Source organism: Bison bison, unplaced genomic scaffold (assembly GCF_000754665.1).
Source record: "Bison bison bison isolate TAMUID 2011002044 unplaced genomic scaffold, Bison_UMD1.0 scf7180017864322, whole genome shotgun sequence".
Lineage (NCBI taxonomy): Eukaryota > Metazoa > Chordata > Mammalia > Artiodactyla > Bovidae > Bison > Bison bison.
In genome coordinates, this window is record NW_011494894.1 from 6,896,048 (window position 1) to 6,903,221 (window position 7,174).

Below are 7,174 nucleotides of genomic sequence, written 5' to 3' on the forward strand. Positions count from 1 at the left end.
CAGGGCAAGAACACTGGAGTGGGTTGCCATTTCCTCCTCCAATGCATGAAAGTGAAAAGTGAAAAGTGAAAGTGAAGTTACTCAGTCATGTCTGACTTTTAGTGACCCCATGGACTGCAGCCTACCAGGCTCCTCCATCCATGGGATTTTCCAAGCAAGAGTACTGGAGTGGGGTGCCATTGTCTTCTCTGCTTCAAACAGCTTCTAAGCCCTAAAGAAGCAAATAACTCTGAAATTAGTAGGTTCCTTGGGAGAAGGCAATGGCAACCCACTCCAGTATTCTTGCCTGGAGAATCCCAGGGACCGGGGAGCCTGGTGGGCTGCCGTCTATGGGGTCGCACAGAGTCAGACACGACTGATGTGACTTAGCAGCAGCAGCAGTAGGTTCATTGACAGTAATTCAAGTAAGTAGAGGTCTAAAGATCCCAATCAGTTCACATGATGGAATTTAGAAGCATTTAGGAGCATTCTGTTGCTCATATGATGAAGGGGGAAATTTTATAAATAAGGAGATCCAATGGAACTAGGTACTAGGTGAACAGGTCCAGACATCTTCAGGGGGAGATTTTCAACTTAAGGGGAAGAAAAAAAAGATGTATGGGGCAGAGAGGTTGGAGAATCCCAAAAGTATACAGAAAGATATTTCAACTGAAAAAAGAAAAAAAAAAGCAACAGGCTAATGCTAGCCTTTGGCAAATAAATGAAGTTCTGTTGCTTAGAAAAAATATGGTCTATTTAAGCATGAATATTAAATGTTTCTGACTTTTAATGTCATTGTTTATTACAGAGAGTTGAAGAATAAAAATAGATTGTCCCTTGGCTTCCATACTAAGCAATGGAAACTTATTTATAAATAAATCTTGGTGATTTGGAGTAGCTAAGAAAGAAAACAAAAGATTTGGGACTACCTAAACAGCCTGGTAGGAGAAGGGGACGATAGAGAATGAGATGGTTGGATGGCATCATCAATGCGATGGACATGAGTTTGAGTAGGTTCCGGGAGTTGGTGCTGGACAGAGGAGCCTGGAGTGCTGCAGACGATGGGGTCGAAAAGAGTCGGACACGACTGAGTGACTGAACTGAACTGAACTGAAGTGAACAATGTCTAGTGTGGTAATCCAGAGTAAAATACACCCAAAAACAGGTTAGAGTTTCAACTTCTCATAGACTGAAGAATTTCTCCTTTTATAAATGTTCCCATGGTTTAATATATCAGAGAACCAAAGTGGTTAGGAAAAAAGCTAGATAAGTAACAACAAATAAAATTCTTCCTGAGTATACTGGGTGATATCAAATTCCATGTAATCTGGCACTTGCTCTACTGATTTCCCATCTTGATATCTGAGACAGACCATTTTATTCCCGCAAAAAAGTCTATAAAGTCCAGGCCGAGACATTAATTCAGTTAGAGTCTCCAGAGGAAAAACGAACTTTGGATTGTGATGTGAATGTTTAATGTGTTAAAAAGAAAACGTTTTTACACAGTGTTATGTACGATAGTGATCTCAAGCTTAAAAATGTAGGCTAGCATTCTGGATCAGCTTTAATTCATTGCTTGTAAGAATGTTCATATGTATCTTGTTCCTTTTTTGTACACAAAGCATGTAATTTCCCATTTTCTGTGTTTCACAGAGAATAGTTAAGATGTTTATACTTTTAGTAAAATATTTAGGATACTATGATATTTTACTACTCATGTGCATGAATATGTTTGAAGAACCTCATACATATAGAATTTAGAATAATCAAAATATCTTCTCTCCATTTCTCATAAATTTAAGAATGCAATCTAAATTCCCCATTTTAAGAATCAGGCTATAGTATATTTAATTTTTAAAAAAATGCTGCTTACATAAACAACAACAAAAATAAGGTACCTAGAATACAGATGAGCAAACCCTTTATGGAGAACATAATAAATGTTACTGAAGCTCATCAGAGAAGTATGTCTGTCCATTAATTTAGGTCTTCTCTAATGAGCTTTGATAACATTTATAGATCAGTTTGGAGGAAATTGCCAACTTTACAATACTGATCTGTAAGTTCTAGCTATTTCAATCACAGTCTCAATAGGGGTTTGTCTAATACTTGATAAACTGATTCCAAAATGTTAGCATGCTGCTGCTGCTAAGTCACTTCAGTAGTGTCTGACTCTGCGGGACCCCATAGACGGCAGCCCAAAGGGCCAAAAATAACCAAGACCCTTCTGATGAACAAACTGAGAGAACTTTTTATAAAGGTCTATAATTAAGAGTATGTGATATTTCTACAAAGGTAGATAAATAAACCAATGGAATCAAGTAGCAAGTCACGCACATACGGACAGAGATTACATTACAGATGTAATGCAGAGTTGAGGCAGTGAATATGTGTATATGTATATGTATGTAGAAGGCAATGGCACCCGACTTCAGTACTCTTTCCTGGAAAATCCCATGGATGGAGGAACCTAGTAGGCTTCAGTCCATGGGGTCACTAAGAGTCGGACACGACTGAGCGACTTCACTTTCACTTTTTACTTTCATGCATTGGAGAAGGAAATGGCGACCCACTCCAGTGTTCTTGCCTGGAGAATCCAGGGACGGTGGAGCCTGGTGGGCTGCCGTCTATAGGGTCGCACAGAGTCAGACATGACTGAAGCGACTTAGCAGCATATGTATGTACACATATACACACGCAGGTATAAAGAGAAATTGGATTGCTAATTGCACCATAAAGTCTAATTTCTTCTTTTTGTCCCTCTTTAAATTATAGCTGATTTACAATTTTATATTAGTTTCACATGTACAATATAGTGATTCAATATTTTTGTACATTATGCTCCATTTAAAATTATTATAAAATAATGGATATATTTCCTTGTTCTGTACAATATATGCTGCTGCTCCTGCTAAGTCGCTTCAGTCGTGTCCGACTCTGTGCGACCCCATAGATGGAAGCCCACCAGGCTCCCCCATCCCTGAGATTCTCCAGGCAAGAACACTGGAGTGGGTTGCCATTTCCTTCTCCAATGCATGAAGGTGAAAAGTGAAAGAGAAGTCGCTCAGTCGTGTCCGACTCTTAGCAACCCCATGGACTGCATCCTACCAGGCTCCACCGTCCATGGGATTTTCCAGGCAACAGTACTGGAGTGGGGTGCCATTGCCTGCTCCGTGTACAATATATACTTGTATCTTATTTATTTTATACATAGTAGTTTGAGCCTCTTAATCTCATATCCCTGTCTTGCCCTCCCCGCTTCCCTCTCCCCACTGGTAATCTATAGTTAGTTTTCTTTATCTGTGAGTCTGTTTCCATTTTGTTATGTTCATTTATATTCCACATATAAGTGACAACATACAATATTTGTCTTTCTCTGTCTGGTTTATTTCACTAAGCATAATACTCTCCAGGTCCATCCATGTTGTTGCAAATGGCAAACTATTATCTTCTATATGGCTGAGTAATATTCCATTGTATATATACATACCACATCTCCTTTATTCATTCATCTGTGGACGCATGCTTATATTGCTTTCATATATCTATTGTAAATAATGCTGCTGTGAACATTGGAGTAAATGTATGTTTTTGAATTGGTGTTTTAATTTTCTTCAAATATATACCCTGGAGTCGGGTTGCTTCATCATCTGGTAGTTCTTAGTTTTTTGAGAAACCTCCATACTGTTTTCCACAATGGCTACACCAATTTACATTCCCACAAACAATGTACTAGGGTTCCCTTTTCTCCACATCCTCGCCAATATTTGTAATTTGCAGACTTTTTGATAGCCATGCTGACAGGTATGAGATGATATCTCTTTGTGATTTTGATTTTCACTTAGCACCGTTGAGTATCTTTTCATGTGCCTATTGGCCATTTGTATGTCTTTTAATGAAAAATGTCTGTTCAGGTCTTCTGCCCATTTTTTAAGTTGTGTGTGTGTGTGTGTGTGTGTGTGTGTGTGTGTGTGTGTGTGTTTGTTAGTCACTCAGTCATGTCCAACTCTTTGCGACCCCACAGACTGTAGCCCACCAGGCTCCTCTGTCCATGGAGTTCTCCAAGCAAGGATACTGGAGTGGGTTGCCATTTCCTCTTCCAGGGGATCTTCCCGACACAGGGATCAAACCCACGTCTCTTATGTCTCCTGCATAGGCAGGCGGCTTCTTTACCACTAGCACCACCTGGGAAGAACTATAGGCTTTTATTTGCCCTTAATATGTTTTTATATGTTTATAAAATAGAATGGTTTTTATCAGTTTAAAATAAGATATTTAACCATATAAATTCAAAATTACTGAGCTTGAAAATCTGTATATTTAAACTAAAATTTTGCTTTTGAGGCTTTAATCACCTGGAGCCTGCAACTCTGCCATATGGTTGTGACCATTCAATATCATATATTCATATATTCAATATGACATTTGAAAGCACTGTGTAAGCCAACTATACATCAGATATTTAGCTCATTTTTTCCATTTTAACAAAGTTTTTAGCTTTTCTGTAAAAGGTTATACATACAATTATATGAAAGTCATAGAATAACCCAGCTTTCTCTCTTCCCCCTTCCTGCCCTGACCTCCAGTCTTGCTCTTCTCATCGCCATTCCTCAAGCTCTGTGTTCTCTCATTCTTTTGCTTGTATAGTTCCATCAGCCTGAAATTCCAACCTCTCCCAACCTTCTATCACTTTCCTAAAATATGCCCCTCATTTTTCAATACTTGGTTCAAAGGCATTTCTTTAATGAGGCATTTCCTAACCATCCTCACTTGCCTTCCTTATCCTCTTTTCCTACCAGTTTGTGGTATTTATTCATTCATGCAATATACCTTAACTATCCTTGCATTTCCAGCACCCATGCCTTGGCACAGTAGGCACTGAGAAAATGTTGAAACAAATAAGTGAAGACAATTTGAGAAACATATCTAGTCTTTTTAAATGAGATAAAAGGAATGCATTTTAAATTTGTATAAATGTGTTTGGAATTGAAAAACATTTTTCTATGGTAACTATTATATAGTGCTTGGATACGGGCCAGAGCTTAGACAAAACTTTGAAAGTGGCACAGTTTAATTTTATCCCTTCCCATTTTGGCCACTGCTCTTTTTCTCACGCTACCCTCCATATCCTTTCCCTACTTGGACTTGGAGTCCTCAAGCACGTATCAGAAATCCACAGAACTTGCTTTGTCATAAAGGGTGCCATGCTCCATATATGGATCCCATTCTGTTCCCTTCATCAAAGCTTCTTATAGTGCACCTCAGTTTAGCTATTGAGGTTAGAAACTCATTTAATTCACACAAATGTAGGAATACCAAAGCTATTGCCTAATATTCTTATCTCAAGTGTTTTAGTGTTAAAATTGGCACACTTGTCACTTTGAATGAATGTTTATGTTGTAGGATTTTAGGTTGGCTAAGACACTCATTGGAAAAGACTCTGATGCTGGGAGGGATTGAGGGCAGGAGGAGAAGGGGACGACAGAGGATGAGATGGCTGGATGGCATCACTGACTCGATGGACGTGAGTCTGAGTGAACTGCAGGAGTTGGTGATGGACAGGGAGGCCTGGTGTGCTGCAATTCATGGGGTTGAAAAGAGTCGGACACGACTGAACGACTGAACTGAACTGAAGACAAGGGAATAAAAAAATCCAAGTAGTGACAAAAACAATGTGTGTGCATGCTCAGTCATGTCCTACTCTGCAACCCCATGGCGTGTAGCACACCAAGCTCTTCTGTCCATGGGATTCCCCACGTAAGAATACTGGAGTGGGTTGCCATTTCCTTCTCCAGGAGATCTTCTCTACCCAGGATTGAACCCATGCCTCCTGCAATTGGCAAGATCAGCAGGTAGATTCTTAACTACTGAGCCACCTAGGAAGCCCCCCAAAAGGTATTTTGGTGCAGGAAAAACTAGCCCTGTTGATTCAGCCAAGACTCCCTCCTCCAACTTTGACCCAGCCAGATAAAAAGGGCAGGACACCTTCTGCCCCTTTCTCTGGAGAAGGATTCACCACCTTCTGCCCCTTTCTCTGGAGAAGGATTCACCACCTTCTGCCCCTTTCTCTGGAGAAGAAGGATTCAAACACTCAGCACCCGAATTATTGACATTTCGTAATTTCATAAACGGTTGTTGAATGAGAAAATAAGGCAGGAACTTAAAAGGCTTTTACATAGGAAGAAATTGATGTCCAGAGAGGTCAAGTCTCCAAGGTCACACAAATAAGTGACACATGTGAGACAAAAATTTAGCTCCAACTTCCACACACAAAGAACTTCAAAAAAAGAATTCCACACAAAAAAGAAATTAGTAAAGAACTTCTTTACTAGCTTTCCTCCATTGTGTTCAAATTAAATATCCTTTGACGGTATATTTCCTAGCGTTTTCACTTTACCTGCTAATTGCGTTCTTCTACCCTTCCTTCTTTCTTCCTTATTCTCCCTCCTCTTCCAGCATGTATAGATTTTCCCTGTTACAATTTATCAGTTTGGGTCATTAAGGAAAAAGAAAACCATCTGAAGTGAATCTGGTCCTTAACCAGCCACCCTTTCAGGAAGTTCAGGACCCTGAGTTGTCAGGTAGAGGACATGCCCCATGAAGAGCTTTCCTTTCATTTGAAGAGTTCGATCTGGCTCTAAAATTCTTCAGGTCTTCCAGCTAGATCTTATTGGGGAGACTACTCAGTCAAAAATGAATTTAAAGAGCACTTGAGGGTGAGGAAATACAAATATTCTGCCTTCGTGGAAGTTAAAAAAAAAAAAAAAAACCTGTTTATCATAGTAATGAATCACTGGGTGACTTTCCATTTTAGAAGTCTACCCATTTAGTCAATAGGTGCATTATGAAAAACTGGATACATTGCATCACTGTGAAGGACTTTAGACTGCGGTTTGCAAAAGCAGAATAAATTTTCTTGGAGTTGTACCGTTATGTACACACGCTCGCTCGCGCGCGCGCGCGCGCGCGCGCACATACACACACACACACACTCATTCACACGCCCATTGGCAGACACGGCCACACCTCACAGCCCTGGGGAAAGCCACAGACCTCAGTACAAGCTGAACCTGAACTAGAGGAACTTTCCGCCGGACTCGGGACAAACAGCCGCACCGACACGACTGTCTGCGAGCCGGAGCCCAGGCGAGCGCCGGCGGCCGCAGGTACTCCGGAGCGCCCGCGGCGGGGCCTG